Source organism: Ambystoma mexicanum, chromosome 1q, assembly GCF_040938575.1.
Source record: "Ambystoma mexicanum isolate Mex_15411 chromosome 1q, UKY_AmexF1_1, whole genome shotgun sequence".
Lineage (NCBI taxonomy): Eukaryota > Metazoa > Chordata > Amphibia > Caudata > Ambystomatidae > Ambystoma > Ambystoma mexicanum.
This window is the reverse complement of record NC_090922.1, coordinates 113,951,947-113,979,580: the sequence shown is the minus strand read 5'-3', so window position 1 is coordinate 113,979,580 and position 27,634 is coordinate 113,951,947.

Genomic DNA, 27,634 nt, shown 5'->3' with positions numbered 1-27,634 from the left:
ATTTTAATACAATAAGTTTCATGCAGGGCTGTCCAGCATTAATTGTCCAATGGAATTTGCAAAAAAGTGTCTACTCGAGTTTCAAGCGGCTAATCTAGCTGTGTCTCATACCCCAGCCATCTTCAGGACACAGACAGTTAATTTCTGGTACCAGTAGTGTGTGAAGCAAGCTGGTGACTTGTATTGCAGAGAACAGGGGGGAACAAATCCAACCCGGAAAGACAGAGAAGGTTAGCCTGTTGCAGACTGGAGATGTGATCACTTATGGTCCATGCCAACGTCTAGGTCTGAGTTCCGGAGCACCAACTCGGGTCTCCTTTTGTTGAGTCCTGCAGTGCCAATTACACTTCCAAGAGGCCTTGTCCACACAACGCCTAGCCCGCGCTTGAGGTTTCTGCCTAGCGGGGATGGCACTTTTACTTGTAAACAATTATGGCCCGAATGTGGACTCCCCGCAATTGTTCGATGAAGTTGGCAAGATTATCTCCACATATGCCAGGGTTTCGATAATTTGGGGGGGGGGGACATGAACCGGATCCTTGATTTGGGGCTTGACAGAATGGGCCGTGCTCCCAGACCCCTTTTAGGGGCTGCCCACCAGTTATTGACACATATGGAGGACTCTCAACTGAGGCACTTGACGGCCCGAGAATTTACCTACTTTTTGCCGGCACATGACATGGCTTTGCGCATTGATACTTTTCTGGTCTCCAGTACGTTGCTTGTTAGGATAGCTGAGGCAGACATCCAACCGAGCACATTGGTTGTCCACTCCCCTGTAATCCTTCATTTCCGAACTGACAGGCCTCCTATCTGAGCTAACTGTTGGAAATTCAAGTTGGACGCATTGAAAGACATTGGGCCTCATTACGGGTCTGGCGGTAATCCTGACAGGGCTACCAGTGTGTTGCCGCCGGACCCGTAATAATTTACCAGGGCCTGACATCCCGGTGCCACCGGCTTATTACGAGTCCGGTGGCCCGGGAAGTCCAGTGCCGGCAAATAGTTAGTCCCCATTCCCATTGAGTCCTACGGGACTCTATCGGAGTGGGGACATGGAAGCACGGGCACCGTTAGCAACAATGCCGGTGCTTCCGTGAACAGTCTGCCTACCGTGGCCACAGTGCACAGCAGGGTCAGACCTGTCAGGAACAGAGGCCATGGCAGGCAGACTCAGAGTTTGCGATCCGGAAACAAGGGTGCCGGTGAGCTTACCGGCACCCTTGTTTCCGGACCAGCAAATTTCTAATGAGGCCCATTGTCTTTACGTCTGATATCAAATCTGCCATCAAACCGTTATTTTCCAACAATGGGGATGGGGTACATCTCAGGGCATGCATTGGCAAACATTTAAAGTGTTCATACGGGGAATGTCGATCTCCAGGAAGGATGGTGTCCTGAAAATAATCAGGAGGGACCTACAAAAATGCAAAGATCGCCTTAGGGATCTAGAGGGGGAACATGCCCGAACATCAGACTATAATACGCTGGCACTTATTCGCTCCGAGCTGGAACTAGTTAGGTTGCATACCAATCGTGACGTCTGGCTTCTAACGCACCCAGTGGCAGCCAGGAAGTATGGGGAAGGGGAACATTCTGGTAGGACGCTCGCTAGAGTGGTTAGAACAGAGCGTGTGCAAACCCGGGTAGATAGTATACTAGCCAACCTGTGGGTAGCCAAATGTAATGACCAGGATGTCCTCAAGGTTTTCCGCAATTTTTATAGCTCGCTATATGGGGCGGATATTCACCATGATCATTCGGACATAATGGACTGGTTGGAGGGCGTTACATTCTCAAGATTTAGCACCCGAGCGACAGAACGCTTGAGTGTTCCCCTCACTGTGGATAAACCAGTGACAGTAAAAAGAGACCGCCCCAGTGGAAAGGCTCCTGGCCCTGACGGACTAACGGCTGAGTTCTACCGCAAATACTACCCCCTGCTGGCTCCCCGCATTATTGAGGTCTGGGATGAGTCACTAGTCAACTCTGTTCTCCCCAAATCTATGTGAAAGGCCATCATTACTTTGCTATTGAAACCTGGGAAGCCTGGTTATGAGTGCGGGTCCTATTGCCCGCGCTCCCTTATGAACGTTGACACAAAAATCTTTGCGAAAGCACTTGCAAATCATATCCTTCCACTTATTCCCCATATTGTCCACCAACATAATGCAGGGTTTGTCCCTGGCAGGGCTATATCCTTTAACATTAGGCGATTGTTCAATGTGCTCGCAAGAGACCCGACCTCTGAGGCGGTGGCGGTTATGCTTGATGCCCAGAAAGCGTTTGATGTGGTCTCCTGGGAGTACCTATACGTGGTTCTGGCTAAAATGGGTTTTGGTCCTGAGATGCTCCGATTTCTCAAACTCCTATACATGGCCACCCTCGAGAGGTAATGGTCAACTCCTGCCTTTCAGACCAACTCACGTTAGGATGGGGCACACGTCAGGGGTGTCCCTTCTCTCCAATACTGTTGACACTGGCCATTGAGCCTACTGCGGACTTTCTACATGACCAACACTGCCACAGTGGTATTCATCTTCTGGGTTCCCCAGATATAATCTCACTTTATGCAGACAATATTCTGCTTTGTGTACAAAACCAGCTAGTCAATTTAGACCCAATTATCCCAGACATCACACTTTTTGGCGAGAAATTTGGGTTTGGAATAAATTATGCTAAATCTGAAATTGCACCCCCTGGCGGAATGTATGAGGGAACCGCAGGGGGTGTTTCCCCTGCGTTAGTCCCCAAAAGGCATTAGGTACCAAAGTGGGCATATTTCCCGTGAGAGGGCCTCCCTCATACTGGATAATTATACGGCCATCGAGGCGTACGTCAGGGATAAGGTCAGCAGGTGGTCCGCACTTCCCATATCACTGGCTGGTAGGCTCTCCCTGGTTAAAATGTTCCAGTTGCCCAAACTTCTGTATACATTCACTAATGTTCCACTCTGGCCAGGCAAGGTATTCTTTGCCAGGATATACAGCCTGCTTGCACAGTTGGTATGGCACGTGGGGGTCGTGCACAAGAAATGGGTTGACATGACTCCGGCCTATGCAGAAGGGGGATTTGCAACCCCTAACCTCGAAATCTATTGGTTAGAGGCCCAGGCAACTCACTGGTACGGAGATGCCCCACAACCCCCCATGTAAAGCCGGAGGGGCTGGCCTCGTGGTGGATCGGATCTTAGGACACTTATCCTAGAAGGGAGGTACACGGATAACTGCCCATTCGACCACATGCACACAACAATACTTGCATGGCCCTCAATCTTTCTCCAGACTGGGACACATCACCCATACTAAGAGTGGCTACTCTTATGGAAATTCCCAGGATTGGGTCCCACATGGGACAAGGCTGTGAGCAGACACTGGGATGGTCTGGGATATCACGCACTGGCAGATCTATTTCCGGATGGGTCCTTCATTTCCCTACAAACCTGGCATTGGGAACACAAAGGCACAGCCACTGAATGTATACAATACTACAGACTAAGAGCAGCGGTCATCGCGTGGTGGCCCGATTACCCCTATGACCCCGCGGAAAATACTGAGTTGATGTACATGGCCAATTCTAGTACCTGTCAGGGTATCCTTTCCAACCTGTATAAAAAGATTCTGCACAAAACACCCGCACGGTCCTCGCAATCAGAACAAGTGGGCTGAGGATCTAGGGTCAGAACTCTCTGATACATATATGTGCCTGCATACTCGGAACATTTTCCTAAACTAAAAGGTTTAGACTCATGCAATCCAAGCTACTGAACAGAATTTACTGCACCCCCGGAACCTGGGTAAAATGCCCGGGTTGGGGGAACAGATCTGCCCATGGTGCCACTGCCAAACACTGATCATCTACTCATATTCTGGGATGCCTCTCCCTTGGACACTTCTGGGTTTCAGTTATGAGGATTCTGTCAGAAATTGTCAAAGTTCCACTGGTCCCCACCCTGTTGTGGGCATGATTTGGGGTGTGGCCTGCATTTGCCAATAAACGTCTCCGCTCATTTGTCCACATGGGTTGCATGATCACTAGATGGTGTATACTAATTGTTAGGCAAGATTGTATGCAGTACTCATTGGGTGCACTACAACACCCTTGACCTACAGGTATAGGAAACTCGACCTTTGGTATAAGCTTGTACTACAAAGTTTTGGTAGCGTGTTGAACAGCCAGGCTTATATAAAGAGGGGTCAGTGTGAGCTGTAGGGGAGTTATACAGAGATTCACAGCGACAAGTATTCAAATAAACTCTTATAAACAAGGTTTCTTGAATAGACAATTATTAATTTATTTATCAGTCAGTTAGAATAAGCCTTCTTCAGAAGGGAGCAATATAACAGTAACTCACAAATGCACTTCAAAACTGTACACTCTTAGTTTCTAAATCAGAAAAGACCCTTTTGGGGTGGCCCACAGACACAACCTACACCCGCAGGTGACTTCAATAGCTAGGGTGCTGGGGACATTAATATCTTACTGTTTGCATTTAGAATATTCTTAGGAGTTGGTCAAAGAAAAGGTTATCAGAACACACAAGAGATCACAAATATTCTTAAGCAGGCCAATACTTTTGGATCCTCTAAGCGGAATCATTCAGTGTTACGGGCTAAGCCAAAGTCAATGGGCAAAACTTGGCTGAAGCACTTCTGGTAGGTAAGTAGAAAAGTTTTTGCACAATGTTTTAGACGTCTTTGAAGAAAAGAAGAATCAAATGTAGGGCCACAAGCTGTTTAGACTTGTGAGTAGTAGAAGATTCAAGCAACTCTACAATGAGAGGTAAGTTCTCTCAGACTTTACAGTACCTTTGTATTGGAGAAAAAGTGCAGCAGATGACTTCTGTTCCTGTGCAGCTCTGCAGATCTCTCTGTTCCTGGGCATCAGTTGTGCGGACAAGAGGGAGGACTTCTGGGAGCTCCTGCTTTGCAATGGGACTGCCAACGCTCGCAACCAGCAATCTTTCCAACAAGTGGCACTTCGGTTTTTCTGCTCCTCATGCCTACCGCGAATAGCAACACCACGGTTTCTGGCTGTTGAGATGGACTTTCCCGCACTCTGTTTAGGGGGCTCAGGCTCAGTCAGTCCTGCTTCCTGGGAGTCCGGAGGAACTTCCTGGAGCTCTTGGTCAACTTAAAAGCAACGCACACAATCTGGTGTTCCTCTCCCTGGTGTTTCGGTTTCCAGCAGCAACTCTGTGGAAATGCAACCAGCTCTGAATGTCCAGGTGGCTTACTGTGGAGTTCGTTGGTCCCACCAACTCAACGGGAGAAGTCGTCATTGCAGGGGCTTCTCTGTCGATACGAATTTGGAGTTTCAGCACAGCAGCAGGGCTTCACCGGGCAAACCAACAGTCCAGGTGTTGCAGCAGGCGTCCTCTACAAGTTCTTCTACGGTTCTTTCGTCCAGTGGTCAACTCTGCCTTCCAAGCCAAAAGCCTTGCCTTTTATTAAGTTCTCTCCCATTCATTCCAGCCTAGCTGTCAGTCACCCAGCAGGGTGGCTGTCCTTGCCGGACAGTCAACCGGCCAATCATCACAGAGTGCATTTGGGTCTCCTACGAGAATACACACACAGAGTGTCAGACACCTCCCTCACTTCCTGCCCATCCCAGACACCCTGGAGCCAGAGGCGGGTTACACTTGTAAATCCTGCCAAAGGCAAAGGGAACAATGGGACCAAACCTGGTTTAGCCTGCAGAGTAAATCTCAACGAGGACCTTTCCACAAAGAAATGGCGAAAAAAGAAGACTGGGGCCATTATGACAAAAATTGCACCCTTGGGTGCTTTACTTTAGCTGCGAATGCAGCCCGCGGTAAATGCATACCACGGTAGTTAAAAATAAACCACTGCCACCAGCCATTCATCGAGAAAAGGGTAACATAAAAATGTTACATGAGAAGTTAGACAAAGGGGATACTAAGTAACCCATCCAGCACCCTATCGTAAGATAGTGTGTGCTGGGTCTAGAAAGTTGCAAATGTAAGTAAAGTCAATTTCACTTTACTGCTCTGGGTAACGGTAGTTTAGCCCAGAGAAGGTATTTAAACCTTTGGGAAATCTGGAAGACTTCCCTGGGTCACTGCACTGAAGGTGCTGTGTGACACACTGTAAAAGATTATGCCTATGGAGTTTGTCAGGCTCCATAATCAAAAGAAACACAAAGTTCAGAAATCACATTAAAATACATGAGAGAGTGGGAAAAAAGGGTCTCACTCTCTCCAGGTTAAAGACATCATGTCCTCAAAATCCAGCAATTTGCTAGGGGTCTCTAAGGAGAATGGAATTAGCACATCTCTGAGAATTCTCCCTAACACTGATGAGGTGGAAGGACAGACACCCAGCCTTCACTGAATCCTGGCTAGTGAACTTAACATGAGCCCAAAACTGTGAAGTTATTATATAGATATATTTCCCACTACCTCCAGACATAAAGATACTTGGGAGAAATTCCGATCCTACCTAGCCACCCGGGCCCAGGAGTAAGGCTATGAAGAATGCAAAGACTGTTGTCATAATCCACTTGATTGCTGTTGTTATAACTCATATGAAATGCAGACCAATTGTTAAGTTACTGCCATGTCTATCTCTTCCCGCTTCTACCCTTATATAATGCTGTACTATGATCCTGATATTGTTTTCGGTGTTGTGCGCTGTACCTGCCATGGTTAAATACGTTTTTCTTTTTTAAGTCACGAAGAGGGAAACTTGTTTAGATCTAAATCAGTACCCCAAGAACACCCGGGATGCAACCCCCAACCATTCTATTTGTATGTGAACATTGTGTGCAGCATAAAAAACATTTCAAACCCCAACTTCCCATCCTCCCGCAACCCCATACCTTGCCCAATCTGGAAGTACCTGTCGCCCAAACATGTGACTAAATAGTCACCAACCTAACAATAGGAGAGAGAGAATACAGTGTCAAGAGTTCCACGAGCCAGGTCCAAAGAAAAGAGCAAGTGACAAAGAAGAAAAGAAGAAAGGAAGAAGCAAGAAGGGTCCATCTTCTCATCATGGCCAGTGTGACCAGTTTTGCTCTATGCCAGTGGGCAACATCCGTAATCTGCCCGTTTTACTATCACCAGGGCAGCAAATACCATTCAGTTCAGGAGGTTTCAATCTGCACTCCACGGCAACTGTGAGGCTTCCACTGGGGTGGGGGCAGAGGTAACAGATATTGTGATGTATCGAAGGTCGTGGTTGGTCAGGTATTTTCATTGGGGTTCCCCCTCGCCTGCACCCCCTGGAATCTCTTCCCAGGCAAGTCTCTGACCATGTACAAGCAGCTTGAGGATCTACAAAGGTCTGGATCGTCCCATTGTGACATATTTTGAGAAGTGCTGGAAACAAGAGGCTGAACTTGACCCTGTGTGCTTGAAGACGTCTCTTGATCACATCAAAGGACTGGCGGTCCCTCCGGACTTCTCTGGTGTAGTCAGGGAAGAAAGAGATTTTGGCACCATTGTATGTTATAGGACCCTTCACTCAGGCCATCTGCAGCAGGGCATCTCGATCCCGGTAGTTGAGGTGCCTAGCTACTACAGTTCAGGCAGCACCCCAGGAGTCGGGGGCCTGTCGGGACCCAGTGCACCGTTTCAATGAAGAATTAATTCGAGAAGTTCTAGGTCTGTTAGCCAAGATTCCAGAAAAAGTTCCATTCTGGGACTCTCAGATTTTTTAGGCAGGCGAAGGTTGTTCCTGAGCGAGCGTCCCTCACCATCTTCAACTCTATCTTCAAGGGCCTTCATTTATTTTTGTGGGTGACCTTGGACAAACAGTGCTCCATCACATGAAAAGTGCTCTCAGAGTCCGAAATCCTCTGTTCCGCTTCACCCATTCTGGACGCAAGTTTGTATAGATCATGACGAACCAGAGAGACGTCAGAAATTAGCCCATCAATCTTCCCCTCCATGGAGTTCCTACAGTTTGCAATGGCACTCATAACATCCACCAAAGAGAGGGAGGCAGGAGGAGAACTGTCCTCCCACAACCCCGAATTTCAAGGGGGCAGATTTGGAGGCACCAGGTTGAGACACTGTGTATTGGTCAATTTTGTTCCGAATACCCGTCTTTGTTTTTTGTCATTGACCATGATATATGACCAAGAATTCAATCTGCCCCCGTACCAGCCATGTCTTGCCCATTTCAGAGGCCTCCTAGGGGTTCACAAATGAAGGATCACAAGGGCTGCGAATAGCAATGTGGGAGCCAACGCACACTGTCCAGGAGGCCACCAGAACCAAGCGCAGCAGGAGTCAAATGTTTCAGAATGGGGGATCAAGGCACAGGGGAGCCACCACCACCAGGGGTATATCAGGGCACAATGGCGGGCCAGAGGTAGGTTTTTGGCTCTGGTGATGTCATAGCAAGCCGCTGCAAGGAGGCAGAGCAGAAATGGTATGGGCAACACAGTGCTACCACTGCGGTCACAGTCACAGTGCCCCGGTACACACCAAAAGTATATGTCCATGCCAGAGGGCTGAGGAAGGAGGCAGACTTTCAGGGCACAACACAGGAGGCCACCTGGGAGGGAGCAGCAAAGTCTGAGGTTGTAGTGCAGTGTAGGTATCCCCACACAAGTAAAGGACGCTGGTGATGACCATTGCTTGCTGCTGCGCTGCATGTTGGGGCCCAGTGTCCTTGGTGCGGGTGTAGTGTGAAGAAAGTATGGAGGAGAGGGTTGGGGAGAAGGGGCTGCACTCAGCAGGTCCACCACCACTAGCAAGCTCTGGTGGGCACCCAGCGGGCACCTGGAGTGCGCTCCCCGGTGCAGGGCACAACAGTGTTCTCCCCTCCCCTGCTGCCACGGCAGGGATCCAGTGTGCCGTTGCGGCCCCGATCACTATGGGCAAGCTAGGTTCCCTCTGCCCCACCGCCAGCGGCCAAGTTGACAGATCCCCAGAGTGGGTTCCTCGCTGCTCACCTCCTCAATATCCTAAACGCAGCAGCCGCCACCCATATTGTTTGCTCCCATGTAGTGATTTGGGTACCCACAAGTGGTGCATGGCACAGCCAGTCCTGTCCAGTGTTGCACCAGCCCCCTGCCCGGAAACAGCACAGCGGGTCTCAGATCACTCCAGTGCCCAGTCTCCCGGGCCGCGAGGCAGGGAGTCGGTTAATCCGGCACTGATTCGGAAAAGAGTTGGAGTGTGGCGGACTTGGGTTGTCACCCTTCACCATTGACTGGGCAGGGTGTCAGGATCTACTGGCCCAACTATATATATAATGAAGGATGGGTTAGGCCACAGCAGAGCACTCCAGCACATGTCTACATCGTGCCCTGGCTCAGCAGCGGCCCATGCCACAGTATTTTAACATAGGGGCAGAGCATATGCAATCCCCGAACATGCCATATGCCCAAGGCTCTGTGCAAACGCAGCAAGCACAGGTTGAACAGAACACAGCGACTGGGGCTGCAGAGACCTATGGTATTCAACTGCCCAGGCCAGCACTGGCACCGCTGCAGACATGGGAAAAAATCCTTTACCCCAAGGAACTTGCACTCATTACAGTGGACCAAGTGTTTTTTGAGGGAATCCTTTCCCGCTCCACAGAGCTAAAATGTACCAGGATTAGGACAGCACACAGGGATCTTTGATGTGTCCAGTCCTGTCTTTTCCCAATGATCCGGAAGAAGAACCCTTGATAGGTGTGCAGGTGGCCAAACATTTTAATTCATGGTTGATATAGGGCCTACAAAATCTTGCATCAAGCAAGGTGAGTTCCCTATATCAGGCAATGCCATGGACACAAAGGGATTCTCTGGGGCTATCCTGTTAGTTCCTTATACTGAAGATCTGCATATTAATGTAGCATGCACAAAATGTAACTGCTGCTTTGTAGTATTGCACAGATACCCCAGCAAATCTCTCAGGTGGAGATCTCCTCAGTTGACTCCACATGTCGATTGCTTTCACGGAGGAAGGTATAGTATTCTCGACTCTCGGGTTGTATCCGGTTAGAGAAACGGTGCATTTGCATGCATACTGTAGTGACAGTACAAGGGGGATATTTGTAAATTTGATTTTACTTCTTTATTGGGTAATGGTTTTGTCATGGCCACTTGCCCAGGATCACAAGAGTTGTACCATCAAGTGGAGGGAGCAGGGGGCTTCATGGCTCACGCATGTCACCTTGGGCATTTATACATGGGGTCCTGGTTGGACACAGTCCTGGCACCTCTGGCGCCAGGCTCATGGAAGTTTTAAAACAGGACATTTCCATTATGGGCAGACGTGCTTAGAATGAATAGGAACTATTTTATTATGAGCAAGAATACTCTCAAGAACTCTCATTTGGGTAACTAGTCTGGGTGTCGTCTCCATCTTCATCTACATCTGCACGTGCATCTTCTAACTTCTAGGAGTGGCAGGGTGTGTCATGCAGAACTTTGCTAAGGGGCGTGGCCTTAAGAGCTCAGCTATAAAAGCCAGCCCAACCCCAAGGCACACGCTTCGCGTTATTCTGCACCTTCGTGCAGCGTAACGCTCACCGTCATCTGGGATTCATCTTACCTGAAGTTATCCTGCCATCTGCATCCATGCTTGTCACTGGAGAATCATTCTCTTACCTGAATGCTTCCTACTGGCACCGAGGCTCACCGGCAAACATCTCGGAGCGCAGACATCATCCTCCTGGCACCGCGGCTCACCTGCAAACATCTCGGAGTGCAGACATCTTCTTCCTGACAACGCGGCTCACCGGCAAACACCCCAGAATGCAGACAGCATCATCCAGGCACCACGGCACAACGCATTCCATCCAAACTCGTAGCACCTGCAAAGGAAAAAGACAAGGTTAGACACTTAATAGACATTACGTTAAGGGCTCACTGCCATTAAAACCTTGCGCCTTCCCTAAAGCCATTACTCACCTGCTGCTGAACATTGCAGTCGCATCCATCTTCTGCTCAGCCACGTTCCGCGCCTCCACAGCCGCTGGTAGGCCGTATTTCCACCTATTTGGGAGAAGACAGAGAGAAGCGTTATTCAGTGCAAAACAACCACATTGAGAGCAATAACATCAAGACATTGGGGTCATTACGAGTACGGCGGTAAGGGGTTAACGGCACCAGTAAGGATGCCGGTGCCATTAACCCCTCACCGCCGCATTCTGAGGTCCCTTAGCGGGTCCCACTAAGGCCAGCTGGTAAAACCAGCCATCCTTAGTGGGGGCTCGAATGGGAATGGAGAAGGGTTTTTTGAATGGGGACTTACCGGGTCCTCCAAGGTTGGAATGACCTGGTAAGTCCCCATTCAGAGAACCCAGACATGACTTTGGACCTCCAAACTCGTAATGACCCCCATTGTGAGGGAAAAGGCAAAGGGCCTCATTACGAGTTTGGAGGTAGCCACGCCCTTAATAAGGCATGGCTACCCCCAATCCCGGGTCCGGGTTCCCTGAATGGGGAAATACCGGGCCTTTCTGACCTTGGAGGGCCCGGTATTTCCTCATTCAGGGAACCCGCACCCGGTCCATCCCCATTCCCATTTGAGCCCCCATAGGGCTCAATGGGAATGGGGAGAATGCTAACAACGGGCCCGTTAATGACGGGACCGTTGTTTGCATGCTGGGACCCTCGTGGGACCTGCTAAGGATGTCTGATAAAACCAGGCGTCCTGAGCGTGTCCCGCGAGCAGACCTCGTAATGGGGCAGTAAGGGGCTAACTGGCGCTGTTAACCCCTTACCGCCCTCCTCGTAATGAGGCCCAACATCATTGAAAGAAAGCACAAAGAGGGGAAAAGACATTGAGAAAAAGCATAAAGAGGAACTTAGTTGCTGCCGGACTGGACTAGTACTCAGGAATCAGTGAAGGAACTATATTACACCAACAAGCGCCCCTGCCAGAAGTAGCAGGATGGAGAGCTCATCATTCACATTAATCAGGTGAGCCTTATGGGCCGGTATGTGCCCACAGAAATCGCACCTTGGGTCAAAGGGGTTGGGAGATACCACAGCCACCTACCAGCGCATTCACGTTTTCCCATATCCACGCAGGAGCAGTGCCACCAATTGTTGCCCCCCATAGCTGATCCGCAGTGGACAAAACCAGAAGGGGGAGATCTAACACCAGGGAGGGCTGCAACAGTGCCCTAACGCCTCCGCACAGACCAGGTTAGCGTAACAGGTTTTATTGAGCTGGGTCCCGGAATTAGAGATCTGACATAGAAGATACTGATTGAATTTCTGTTTCAGCCTACTGTGCCACAGGAGGTGACATCAGGAACCATTGTTATGATTCTCCGAGAAGCAGTAGTTATCAATAAGAAAAGGGCGGTTCTCTTAGGCACTGATGAGGAAGTCGGCGAGTGGCGCACAGTTTGGTGCATTGATCAAACCTTACCGCTAAGTGACGTGTCCAACAAGCAATTGTTTGAAGACACCGAAGACACTACAGCAATGGTTTTTGAGATTGTGGTGCCTTGCCAGATAGCGATAAAGCAAAGGGAAGTACCACAGACCATGGTCATTGTTAAAATTACATCGCCGTATCAGAAGCTGGATTTGGAGAAAGTGCCAGACCATTTATGGACCATCAATCCTCATGATGTGGTCTATTAAAGAGTGTTGGAGCGGTACAGATCAAACTGAAACCTGGTATGATATTACCATAGGTTAAGTGGTACCCCATGTCTAGAGGGGCAGGTGATGGGATTTATGAGACATTATGTCATTGTTGAAGCAAGGCATAAACCTTCTGTGTCCCATGTTACAGGGCATCTACCCTCTGTAGAAAGCGAAGGGGTCTAGTTATTTGCGCTCCCCTCCCAAGAAGTTTCCAGTGGTACCGAATCCTGCTACCATTCTCTGTAATATCCCTACTGGGTTGTCTCACTTCACAGTGATTGATTTGAAGAATGCATTTTTCTCAGTCCCCTTACACCCAGATTCTCAGTACCTCATGGCGTTTACGTATCGTGGTCAGAGATTCGAGCACACAAGGTTGTCCCAGAGGTACTTTGTATCTCTGACTGTTTTCAATAGGGTGGTTCAAATGGATTTACAGAATTTACATGTGTCCAGTACAGTAATTCAGTATGTGGATGATTTACTAGTTTGTAGCACTTCAGAAGACTAATGTCGAGGAGACTCAATAACACTCCTCACCCAGCTTACGCAGAAGGGATACAAAGTAGACAAAGAAAAATGGCAATATTGCCAGACAGAGGTAATATATTTGAGGCAAGTGATATCACCCGCAGGAAGGAAGGTAATGCCAGAGAGAGCCACCAAAGTTTAGAATACACCACAGCCAGTCACTGTAAAACAAATACAGTTGTTTTTTCGACTCTATCATGGATTGTTAACTACTCTAGTTACACAAGGACCTCACTGCAGGGACTTAAGCGAGCGCAAAAGGAAAAGGGTCTAATAGAATGGTCTGAGGAGATGGTGACTTGCTTTTAGGAACTCAAGGCCGAGATCAGCAATGCTCCGGTCTTGGCAACCCCAAATAACAAAAAAAGATGCTATCCCTTTTCTCACTCAAACAGGCAATTAATGACAGTGGTCCTGGCCCAGCAAACATTATTCAGACTCTGTGTATGTAACCACTGTTGTGCATTCAGGCTTGTCAAGATTGTAGAGAATAGGGATTAATAGATATGACGGGGCCCCTGCTGTCCTGATTATTAAAAACACTAACATTGGCCACAGGGGGTGGGGGTTGTTATGTGCACTGCTCATAATAATCATACTAACTCAATAGCACTTGGAAATAATACTGCAGACTGGGAGGTGAAAGAAGCTGCATATTTGGAATTCCAAGATCCCCAGTAAATGGAAACCATGTCCCAGCAGGTACAGATGCCAGCTATGTAAATTCCCTTTGCTTCAAATTATAGAAATGCATGTTCAAAAATGGCAAACAGTATGGATGTGAATGGCTTACATTTATCTAGTATTGTAGAATTTGACAATATGCCATTCAGGCCACAAAGGAATGTTGACGCTCATTTCCTGGCCAGTGAGGACAACGTAAATTTAGACCCAATAGTAGATGTATTTGGTTTTACATCAGATAATGTATGCTATAGCCATATGAGGATGGTTGGGAGAGGGGGATCTGTAGGATTTTACTACATCTGCTCTCCCATGCCTCATACTTCTGGTGTTGATAGGGTGTTTATCCTGGATGAAATAGAGTTATCAGAGGCACTGTCTCTAGTTCATCTAGCATTGTGCAGGGTCCAAGGGCAGTTTCAAGGGCAATCAGTCACTGCATCTATTTTAGGAAAGAGTCCAGTTGAGTTTAAAAGGGGCAATCATCATCAAAAACCAATGGGAGCAAGGGGGAAGAGTTGCAGAGCTTGAGGAATGAGGAGATTTTCAGAACAAGGGGTGGTACTTGTAAACCAAAAATGTGCAAATGTGTGACAGAAATATGTAAAGAATATGACATAGCTCATGGAGCCAGAAAAACCTGTTAAGATTCAGACACGTACCCATTTTTCTCTGTGTTTTCAGGGTGATGGCATGGTGCCTGTTGGCACAAATGGAAACTGCAGCCGCATGCTTAGCAAGGCTTCCTGAGGTTTTTTGGACTTGTGGACACTATACCTATAGACAATTACCTGCAGCCTGGAAAGGTGTGTGCAGTTTCATGACGTTACATGTGCCTGTCCTTGTTATTCCCAAGGAACATTTAATCCGATGCTCAAAGCCACATCTGTGCCCTCTTTGCCCCATGTGCCCGTTGCGCCCCCTGTATCATCATATATGGACACCCGAATGACATTGCCTGTTCATGGAAAGGAGGGACTAGTGCAACGGACAAAGCGGTCAAACTACCTTTTGCCAGCGTCTTCAAAAGATTTAATGGACATCCCGCAACAATATTGTTTGTTTAGTCATATGGAAAGATCCTTCAATTCCCTCCTGGAACCAGGTGTCCTAGCTGCTGTGAACGGCTCCAGGTGACCCGGTATGAACTCCTGTTCTTGTGAATTCCACCGAATCTGCTTTCAGTGCCATCACAGAAGAACTGCAGTCCCTGAGGCTCATAGCCTTGCAGAATAAGTAAACCCTTAACCTCCTAACAGCTATAGAGGGGTCTGTCAGAAGATAGGGAGTACCTGCTGTACATTTTTGTCTCCTAAAGATTTGGAGAATGGGATTCTGACTCATACTACTGCATCCTTGGTCATGGAGAACAAGGCTGGAATCACAAATCACCCTTGATTGGACTCTCTATGTTCTTGGCTGCTATCTTGGATGAGCTTAGCTGCCAACATTTTTATGTCAATTCTTGTCTTTTTCCTTGTTATCATTTGCTCTTGCTAAATGCTCTCTCGATGCTGTTCTGCCTAGGTACTGAAAACATATGCCATGATGACTGAGACCCTCTCCAAAGCTAGAACCACTACCATTTCATATCACATGGTCCTCAGACTGAAGCAGTCTTTTGTCCTCCAACAAGTTGTGATGATTGTGTAGAGTAACATGTAGATTGCGGAAATGGTGCGGGGGTAAGTTGGGTTTGTTCTGCTGAGGAGGATTCCCATATTGGGACCAATGTGAGAGATAATTGTAGAGTTTTAACCCAAGAAGATGGTTTATTAGTTAAAGTATTAACTAAAGTAGGAATGTTGGGGTGGTCAGGAAAGGTTGCAATGAGAAAGAGGAGTTCACGTTGCACGCGCCATATTGGTGACTGGGAAGTGGCAAAGTTGGCGCAATGTTGCAATTTTATATGTATCCAGCGTAGTTAATGAGAATGTGATATGTGTTACTTTAAGTTTTACTTTGTGTTTAAGTTGATACCTTTAAGATTTGCATACACGCAGAAAGATAAATGTCAAAATCACCAATGAAACAGAAATACAATCTGGGTATAATGTACCATGAAACACCCAGAAGCTAGGCTACAAGGAGCTTCATAAATGCAGATGCGAGAAAGGAGATTTGTCATGAAAGAGCCACTGTGAAGGGAACGCAGTAGTTTTAAGCCATGCATGCACGACATACAAGGGGTCAAGAGATATATGTTGAGGACAGTTTGAGGTACATGGGGAATGTAAAAAGTTGTAAACTGTGTGTCTTTCAGAGTTTGGCCAGACCCTGCTGCCAGGGCTCTACACAGTAAACTCTTTGATTCTGGGAAAACTGGTTTTGCAGGGTTTGGACGTCAAAGGAAAGTCAATAAGTAACAGCAACATTATCAAATGGTCAGTTACAGTCATGGTGGGTTTTTATGACTTGGCAGCATCGCGGAAAGGAGATGCAACATTTTGAAGTACATAAAAGCCTGTAATTCATTGTTCAGATAGGTCATGCATGTTGAATAGGTAGAAGTTTTGTTTATAAGGAAACAAGGATGCCAGAAAGTTTGGGTGGGTGAGGTATTTATCACCAGGTCAAAGGAAACTTATTTTATCCCCCATCGCCATATTATTTGAAGTGTCTTTGCAAACCATGTGCAACTACATCTGGGGTTAGAATTGTAGTGAATTATGTTTATGTTTAGGTATTTAATGTAATATCTAATATGATATGTGATGATGTCACAACCTACCATGGAAGACTCCAGGAAAGATGAGCTGATGAGGGTAGATAAAGGAATGTGACCAATGAGAATGTGGGAATTAGAGAAGATTGGATTTCTTTTGTATATGTTTGACCAATCATGTGTGGGGTGATGACTTGTAATAAAATATATGGGCATTTTTAAACTGTTGCGAAATGTATATAATGTGAAGTTTTTGTTGTGGTTCAGGAAGACTCGGGTTAGTTTGACTCCACATTGACATCTAATCCCTCCCAGCCGATTGTACAATAAGCTTTCTCTACATACAAATGTGAACTCGCTTCTTAAGTGGTGAACCTGCTTTTGGTTAAGGTGATTAAAAGCCCACACACACAACTTCCAGAATAGGGGCCATCCACATCGTCTGACAGGCACTTTAGGTTGCACGTGAAGCACCTCTGTTAGGATGACACTTCAGACACACAAGACAGGCACATTTATTTTTAGACTACTGATAGGGTCTGTCAACGGGTCAGGCTTCACCTTCACCAATTAATCAGCCATGACAGATGTGAAGCTATAACCCTATCTTCACCCTATCTTGCCCAGGTCTTCCCTGTTCTACCACAGACTCCACTCCCGTTCTTCCCCTTGCTCGGCCGTGATTCTATCTTTCCATCGCATTGTTCCTCTGTACCTTTCCTGCTATTTACACTCCCACTCGCTTGTTCTCTCTTCCACTTGCTCTTCTCTCTCTGTCACCCCCTCTCATTCACTCTTTCTGTTGCTCCCCCATCTCAGTTTGATTCCCATCCCTCAGTGGTTTGCTTTCTACTCCACCCTTTCGCCTGCAGTATTCACCTTTTGCAACACCCCCTTTTTCTCAAGGCTCCTGCTTTGTGCAGTTAAACAGAGTAGCAGCAAATACCTCAGATTAAATTGGATTGCCCAGTAAAATGCATTGGGCTTGCAGCACAATTCCATTTCCATGCCACATGGCCCATAACTATCCTCCACTAATTGCAAAGTCCAATACCAAACTCTAAAAAGCACTTATACAAGGGAGTTTGAGTCATCCTTTTCTAGGCGCTCCTTAATTGTATAAGTAAGAGAGCTGTTGCACAGGGAGATAACACTATTTGCCCAAGATTACGCTATTTGCCCAAGGAAGCCAAGATCAGAAGACTGTGACCCTCCATACTGCAGCCACTAATCAAACAAGAGTGTGGTTCCATGCTGCCCCTTCCCCAGTAGGCTTCTGTCCAGTCCTCACTATCAGAGCAGAGGTGCATTCAAGGCACTGTTGACTATACAAGTGCAGTGCCATCAGATCACCTAAATATTCAGATGAAAAATATCAGTGTCGCTAGGAGCCATTGCGAAATCTGTCGACCGCTAAGCTTAGTGCCATTATAAGCACAGAGTATTCAGAGTGTAGTGGAGAATTAGACCGACATACACTCCAATCTGCCCATCTGCTCGTTTACAGGTGACAATCCTAAATTGGCAGGAGGACAAAGGTCCAATACATAGAGTATCATTGCATGGGGCAATAATAGCTCTTTTACAGTGCTTAGAAGCGCTATGTATCTGACATGTAGAGCTATTTTAAAATAAAACCCTGATATGGTAATGCCTATCACTCGTCTCTCTAGGTCCCTTGTTGATGTAAAACTATGTTTCCACTGAAAGATTAAAGCTTTTATACCCTTTTTAAAACCGAAATCATTCCAAATCTTGACGCAGCTGGGCCAGTTTGGTCTCCAGCTCTGTTCGTACGTACACACACATTATTAATTGGGCCAGCAGTGGAGTATCTTCCGACTTCTCATTCATCCCTGTTGTCATTGGCGTCTTGCATCTGTCGACTCTATAGACCACTGCATGCACCGACCACTGGTACTAAGATAAACACGTCGAAGGCTTTGCTGGTCACTCTTTGTTACCACAGTGAAGCCCGGGTCAAGGGCAGTGTTGCCAGGTCAGAATGAGAAAATAAGCTGAATGCCCCTTCAAAACAAGCCCAAAACAAGCTGACTCCAATATGGATAAGCTGAAAAAACAAGCACACACCTAAAACGCTCCGGATAAGTCACAAAAGTCAGATTCACCACACTAAATTATAAACCTACAGAAAGGACATAGACATAGTGTGTTACAACAACAAAAAAGGCTTTATTAAAGCTTCATGTTTTTGGCACAGTCCAATAACTATGTCAGGGGAAGTGAAAGAGACCATCATCTGCTTCCTCCTCCACGTTGTTTTCTTCCCCGATTGTGTAGATATGCTGATTAAAACGTTTCAGCATTTCTGTGCTTGGCTCAAAGTTCGAACAGCAAATTGCTAGTCTTCGCAGCCCAAAACGAATGTTCAAAATGCTGCTCAGTGTTTGCTGCCTCATTCGGTTCCGTGTTTTAGACTTGACAATGTTCATCTGTGAGAACACTCTCTCAACGTCTGCATTACTTAGCGGCATTGCAAGTAATGACAGGGCAAACAAGGCCAGTTCTTTGAAGCACCGCTCCCCACTGGCATCTGTAAAATCGAAAACTTCCACCCAGAACTCAGTTGCCTGCCTGTCATCTTTTACTTTCCAGTCCTGGAAAGAAACCGCACGATACTGGCTGTCCAACAACCCCACATCTCCTCTGAACAGCTTCAGCATGGATATATCTGACAGGGTGTGTTTTACCTGCGACAGTATCAAAGATGGTGAGAATGCTGCCATGGATTTCCACACAGCAACATTTTCGGGGAGTCTTTGCTGCACCTGTCTGGCAGCCTCAAAAAGAAAGTCTCTGCATCTTCCTTTCACAGTCAGCTCCTGCTCCTTAGAAATGACATTGTCTGCAAGTGCAATGTTGAACATTGTTCCAAATGAAATTGCAGGTGTCGGCAAGTGATTACGGTTGTCTCCCAAATCAATTTCAATCAGGCCTGCATCAGATGGAGGGATACATTTGGGGATAATAATTCTCACAATTATTCCCCTGTAGAAGCTTTGCAGAGAGTCCAACATTTTAAATGCATTGCCACAATCCAGTTGGAAGAGTTTGTTTAACCGTACAAACTCTTGCAGTATTGGGGTCAGAAAGGTGACATATAATTTGTTCACCGGGTCACAGTACATTTGATACAGCAGTTCTGCATCATAGCACCGTTCTTTGTCCTTGCACAACTGGAAATGAAGTTTTAGTGCATCCCACTGCTGTAAAACACGCACACAGCAGTCATAGATAGAAAGCCAGCGGGTGGCTGACAGCTGCACAAGCTTCAACGGCTCCTCCCCATTGTTAATGAGAGCATAGATCTTTGCATACTCCCTTTGCCGCTGTGCACTGCGTGAAAACCAGTTGTAGGTACTACCCACAAGAGACTCCAAGTTGCGTGGTAGCAGTTCAACTGCTTTGCTTGCGCACAGCTGAATAGAATGGCACACACACTTTATGAGGATGAGGTGCTCGTTCTGTTGCCGAAGTCTTGTGTAGACTGAGTTGTGCCTCCCAACCATGACACTGCAACCATCTGTTCCAATCCCCAGGCAGTTGCTGAACTTCAGGCCAATGTTTCCAAGAAACTGCAGAAGCGAGTTGGCAATGGCTTCTGCGGTTTCCCCTTCCAGGGTGACCAGCCCCAGAAAGGTTGAAATAATCTTGTTGAGAGACTGACTGAAGTACCGTACCACAACACACAGCTGCTTCAATGTCGTTATGTCAGTGCTCTCATCAATCACCAGAGAGTATGAAGTGTTACCAATGTCCTTTATGAGTTCTTTAAACATGCATGGTGAAATGACTCTGTTTATTAAGGCTGTACACTTTGTACGGTGCAGTTTGATTTCCTTTTTGCATGCGCTTGCAACCAGCTCCCCCAAATGATCTACTGAGCGGATTGCGGTGTGACATGAAACAAAACAGGCCATTTGAAGCTCGGTCTTCAGCAGGGTCGTGTCACCTAGTTTGGGGGTAGCAGAAATGCCCATGTCCGTGAGTCGGGCTGTAGAAAAAGGCAAGCAATTTTTCCTGTGCTTCTCTGTATTTTTGTGCTGCATCAGGTCAGCATGGTGTGCACGGACTTCTGTCTTGCAGAATCGGCACGCTGCTTTTGTTTGGTCACCCTGGACGGGCCGGATCCAGTCCTTTAAATCTGAGCTCCTCTCCCAGTCTTTGCGGTATCTCTTTCCGTATTTGCCCCAGCGAGACAGTCCAGCCATTCTAATAGAAGAACATGTGTGGGTCATTTGATCAGTTCCTTCAGCATGTGGATAGTAGCTTTGATCAATCTTACAGAATATTCTTTAAAATACAGAATTTGCTTCACATTTTATCAGCCCCCCCCCCTGCTTCCTTGACACTATTAAAACAGTCCGTCACACAAGGAATGAATTGCCATTTGCATAGGTGGCCCACCAAGAGACCAAGAGAGGGGAAACACACACAGCAATGGGCGGGCAAGGCATCTCTGCTTGCGGAGGCCAAGCTTCCCGGAGGCCTAGGGTCATGGCATGCGCTGTCTCCCACCTGCTAATTGCGAAACTGAAATCCCACAAGCACAAGGTTGGAAGTTTGAAATGTACGGGGTGCAGAAAAGTGGAAGTCTAAAGTTTAAACCATAAATACAACACGCCAGGACATTTTATGGTGTGCTGGTGGGGCTATGTACCTGCTGCCGAGCTGCTGTTGGAAAGTACATTTAATTCGGATCAGTTAATTATAATGCTTCCGGGGTCGTACATTCACTCTAATATATCTATTGCCACGTGAAACACCAAAGTCTGCATTCATATCCATACATGCGAGTGCTGCTATGGCTCAGGCAATAGCTCAGTGTATTAAACACGTGTGGCAGAGATCCTAGCTATGCCGGATCACTGCACCAAGTTCGGGCAGGGCGACTCTGCCATTCCCATGTTTGAGGATGGCCATGCCCATCAACTCATCACCCAAGCCACGCACCCAACTGAGAGCCGGCCCTCGACATCCCTCCCCACCTAAAACATTGAAATCTCCCTACCGCCCGTTTGCAAATAAACTCTTCACCGAAAGTCAGAGTGGAAGATGAATTACTGTTTCAAGAACACAATTCAGTACGAAAACATCACTGAACAATGCAGGCAGCGTGCGCAACGCTGAGAATATGCTGGATTCACTGCCAACAGCGTGACACAACCATTACACTAACGTACACAAACACACTTTGTACGATCGCACTTCAGATCGAATGAAATCATGGTGCTGCTGTGCTGTTTAGAAACCAGTATGCCCACGTAAAAAGCTTTGGAAAGAGGGGATAACATAACGTTGCAAAGGGTGTGTGAAGAAAAGGGGGAGGGGGAGAGAGCAAGAGAACTGGGAGATAAAGTCGTAAAAAGCGGAACACACATGACTCACCTTACTGAAGATACTGAATGAGGGGGGGTGGGTCGCGACTCCCGGTCAGGCTGCAGGCTGGATCCTCTGGGGACTGACAGTGATGCCGGGCAGGAGCAAAACATAGAAGAAGCTGGCTCTGGCTCACTGGAGACGGCAGACGAGTGGCTGCTGTCAGTGCTCTCTGCTCTTAGTGGCACTGGGGTGTTTTTCAAGCGCTTTTTACGCGGGCAAACTGGTGCTGGTATGAATGAGTCAGTCAGTCAGAGAGTGTTAACTGATGGCAGTTGCACACCTGCAGAGCGGTAAAGCTGCCTAGAATGCAGGCCCACTCCCCATGCACCAGCGCACCTCCCCTACCATTACAATAACAGCACGAAACCATTCAGTGACTAATGGCCCATCATTAGCAGTTTGGTGCTGGCATTGTAATGGGAGGGGCTGACCTTAGGTGCAGGGAGAACTGAAGTGTTCTTATTGTTGTGCTTATGAAGAAATAAGCACAACAATAAGCAACTGAAACACACGATAAGCGGACTAAACCCGCGACAAGCGACCTATAAAAAAAACACGCGACTTGGTTAAAAAAAAAGCCCAAAGTCGCTTGTTATAAGCGGACATGGCAACACTCAAGGGCATGAGTGATTGGCACCTGGAACTTCTCTTGTCCCTGGGCGCGCCACACCAGACTGCTGCCTGGCCACGCCCCCTCCCGTACATAATCCACAGACACTGTGGTAAAGGGGGCAGGTGTCTGGCGCCGGAAGGGGGAGGCCGCTGCGAGTACGTTCTGGCTTCAGTGGATTCTGGGGTACCTCAAGGCACTTTGCGGGGAGTCGTAAGAAACAATTCACAAGGCAAAGCAGATGCTGAACTGACTGGCGAGAGGCGAGGCTGGGAGTAAATCGCACCATTGAAACCACAGCCAACGTGGATGTTAATTTCAAAGAGAACCCCCCACCCCTCACGCAGCACTAATTCGCCATACCAAAACAAAAAATACTCATTGTTAAGTGAACATTTCCAATAATATTCTCCTCACCTGGCACCATTAAGAACTGGTCCTATAGGCCCATAAGATCTGTGGCAGAGGCAAATAGCCTGACTAACAAAATAAGCCAGTTCCTTGGCACAATCAATGTTTCAGCCAATCGGGACCCGTGGATTGGTAAAGATAAAGAGAAGGACAAACTGGACGACCCACGTACCAACAGCAGCAGGGCCATCACCTGCAGTCCCTCGGGCCACGTCACAGACGGTTCAACAACGCCTAGGGGCTTGCCTAGGAGTTTGCCCTTGTTGGATTCCACCCATGTGTGGCCGCAAAGGGTGCCAATGACAATGTTATTACAGTGACCACCACATTCCCAGATGCTTTGAAACCCAGAAGGTGCCCGTCTTCTGACACCCCTGAAACTTCTCCAACCAGTGTGGTTGAAGACAAAGCAGTGTCTCTGATGGACAGCTCAGGAGACACCCCATCAAAATGTGCGCTAACTAGTGGATTACAGGGCTGGGTGCCGTTGGTCAGTTCAAGCCTCAAGGGAGATGATGTGACCACATCCATGCAGGGCACACCACCTGAGTTTACAAACCTGGCTTCTATCGCAGCCTCAAATAGATCAAATAGATCGGGGTCACTCATGGAAAATGTGGGAGGTGAACACAAAGTGTGTGCTGATGCTATCCCCACTACCATGGGCCCAGACAAAAACAAGAAAGAGCAGATCATGTGCGCTAAGAGTGGCCCTCTGTCTTGTAGCAGCCCCCCTGCCACCTTGCCCCATCTGCAACACTTACTCCCAACCGAGCTGGCAAAGGGGCGTCTGTGGACAGCAGGTGCAAATGTAGCATTGTCCTGTCTGAGCTGGTGACAGTAAAGAATCCATGTCTGTCCCTGCTTGAAGCTTATGGAAGGCGGGACCATGGTGGAGGCATCAACTAGTATAGCGGGTGGCATGGGGGATGCCAAACCACCGGAGGCAGCACCCATTAAGGCTCCTCTGCCCATATCCCGAGGATACAGATCCCAACTGTACCCCTTCCTCTGCCGATTCCTACCTGGCAGGCAGATTGTGCACCAACTGCTATTACTATGGTTTGCAATATAGCCAAAAAAAGGCTGGCTACGCGGAATCCAACCCCACCCAGCACTGTGTTGTCCCCCCCTCCCCAGAGTACAGCTTGGACAGGGCAAGAAAAATGGGAAGGTGACAGTGGCTGGTATGTGGGGGTACTGTTTGTACACACCGTTGGGGGGGGAACTGATCCCAAACCATCTTGAAACCAGGCAATCCCTTGAAAACAAATGTACCCACTTGTTTCGTGCAGTACGTGGTTGTTTGTTTGTCTGGAATTCAGGAGGACATCTTGAGCTGCACCAGCTTGCACTTCCAGGGGCAAAGTGCCTTCAACTCCCTACGGATTGAATGCTGTGCGCTGAGAGTAACCAATGGCCTATCGGTCATTGATATGAGATGCCATCCCCCACCTAACAGCAGAGTCCACCCCCCGCATAATGTTGACTACCTCTCTGAAATTAGGCCACAGTGCCCTGTGCTCTCTGGTGCAATTGCAGTCCCACTGGGGAAAAGGTCACTGGGGAACTTCATATGGTGTAAGTATGTATCACATATGTACATTTGATGAATTTTTTTATTTTTTTAATTTTACTCGAAGAGATTTCAACTCGGAACTGGGTCTGTTTTAGGGCTACAATAATTGGTTTAACTATAATGTGGACGGAATGTATAATCTTTTTCTTTTGTTTTACTGTTGTTGTGTATGTGTCATGGTGTACATGTATGGCCCCAGGCTGAAATAAGGTTACTGATGCTGATGGTTACTACAGTGGCAAGAACATTTTAGATACTTAAAGCTTGTTGGAATATCAAGTAAAATCTAATCATGTCATTTTACAGAGCATGGCGCCTCTGATAGAGAATTAGCTCACGGCTAAATTGTAGGACTAGTCATTCATTGGAACAATGCTGTTGCTACATTCCAGCATTCATTAAAGGCTCAGTCTGCAATCGTAGAGCAACCTGTCTGTTAACACACAGAAAGTTGCACTGAAGAAAACACTTTGAGTGCCGGTTGCTAATGAGTACGAGTGACCAAATGCATAGAGGGCCACCTTCTGTATTGGGCAGCATACCCAAATGCGGAGAGGGCCACCTTCTGTATTGGGCAGCATACCTGTGAGAACCATGGTATCCCCACATTCTAAAAAGGTCATCTTTCACGCTTGTCTATGGATTGTAAAGAAATATGTGTAATATATGTATTTGATGAATAGGTCCAACGTTGCACTGTAGTGGGAAGAATCATTCAACAACGGACTGATGCTACTTTTTGAACTTTTAGGTAGAGTGCAGTCCGTGCAAAAAAAGTCAAACTGGGAGCAAAATCTCAGATATGAGGAATTAGGGAATGTTATCAAAATATTTGTTGCTATAATTGAACAATGAGGAATACAAGGACTAAGGTGATTGTCACAGACCAAAGGATCTGACAAACATGTAGGAACACCCCATAACATACACTGGGGCAAAACTATACAATTACAAATACCAATGTGTATCGTGGGATACGTTACATTAAACTCTTATATTAAGAAATAATTTGATATAAAGGTCAATTAATGACAACCATTTGTGTATGATTGACTTAGTTCATTGACAAAGCAATAAACAAAATGCAAAGCCAAAATAATAAGCATCTTTAATTCATAAGAAATATACAATCATAGAAGTAGAGGAACAACGTTTATTTCCAAATTAATATCAACAATTAACTTAATAATCATGTCATTTGCAGATGTATAGATAGAACAAATCAGAGCTAAAGAGCATTATGTGTGACTAGATATAAAAGTGTTTTACAAAGAAATCTCAATATGTTTAATAATCCCCAATCAAGTAAGTCTACCAGTGAGGTGACACACTGTAAAGTATAGTTTTTGGGCACGTCTTCACAGAGCTGTCTGTTAGTTTCGACGTAGAGTCATAGAATACTAAATAACATATTCTTATTGAGGGATATTTAACAGAAAACTCTGCAGACTAGAGACAGCGATAATTGTATTGACTAATTTATGCATATAATTTCCAACGTTTTTTCTTCAACAATCTAAGGTCAAACATACTCCAAGGTTTCAGTTCTACACCTGGAAATGGAATATGATGTCAGCATGTTGTATTGCTTAAATTCTGCTGTCACAAACTGTAAGTAGATTTGATAATTGCAGAGTAGCAAACATTGGCAAACATGATCCATTAGAACAATATCACTCACCCACTAAAGAATTTTCTCTTAAACCTTTTGTAGATTTAAATATCCTCCAAGAAGAAAACTATTGCTCTTTGAGTGGGGATCCTACAAAATCCCTTAAAGAGCACATTATGGGGCGCTATTGTGCGACTGAATGGAGTAGTCGTGTGACCTGATCGCTCCACTCACACAGCACAGAGAAAGCTGAAAATATCCTGGCATATTGGGTGTGAAAGGCACACCCGAAGCGGCATGGCACATTGGAAAATGTGGAAGATGCTTGGGATATAACCAAGAGCCCTGATCGAAGCGGCTAAAAGGGCCCGCACCAATCACAGTCAAGATGGTGGTATGGTAGCGGAGAAGAGGAGATCTGGATGAGAAGTCGAGACCCCTGACTGCGTGGGAAAAGCGGATGTGACTGAAGTGTGGTGGTCAGGGCCTCTGGTGCTTCCCTAGAGGGCCCGCTTTTTCAGGGCATGACGAGCAAGTAACCGGCTTCGCAACCAAAGGTGAAAGTGGGGGAGGGGGATGGAGGAGGCTCGAACTACTGAGTCGGAGTCCGGCAGCTGAATGCACCGAGCCCCTCTGTCCTCTGTCAGCTCTGAGCCTGGGGTAAGAAGAAAGCCCCCCACCCCGACGGGGAGACCGGCTGTGGGGGTCACCCGGGTCCAGGTGGAATTCAGAGAGAGGAGGAGAAATTCCAGCAGATCAAAAGTTTAGAGGGGGTCAGGGAGTGAGGCGGATCACCCCTACTCCCTTCCTTGGACACATCAAAGGGGGAAGCTTGCCCTACAAAACAATGAAGGGCAACAGGGTGAGGGTCAACAGCGAGAGGAGGAAGGGCATTCAGAAATAAAGTGGGGGAGCTCAGAGGCCTGGACAGTAAAACAACACAAAAATAGTGCAGTATAAGGAGCACTTACCAAACTGCTATGCACACACCTACAAGGGGAGTTGGAAATCATGGGCATTCAAAAAGATATTAAGGTGGAGAAGAACTGAGAGTGCAGGAGTGGTATCGCCAATGGTACTATGGCCAAAGAAAGGGATACAAACAGAAAGAAAAGTCTCTAGGCCAAGATGGACTTGTTCATCACAACAGCCATATCGGGAGCTGGGAAGAGGTGCCCCAACCCAACACGTAGAACCTGTGCTTACACACTAGTCCCAGGAAATTCTGAAAGCTGTTCAGGAAGTGAAGAGCTCACGGGAACTCAAAATGTCAGTTTACTAAGACAGGACCTGCACAATGTGTCTGCCAGAGTCGGGGAGTCCAAGACCAGAATCTCAGTAGATACACTGAGGCTACTAAGAAAGGTGGTACAAGACCTATTCTCCAAAGTGCAACAGTTGGATGGCATAATGGAGGGTACAGAAGGCAGAGCCAGCTGCAGTGATATAATGATTTTGTGTTTATTTAATGTCATTTTGATTGTTTTTCTATACCACACTTAATACCTGAGTTTGGTTTCCAAGCACGGATCCGGGACTCAAACCTCTGTTGCTCTGTGTGGTTTTGCT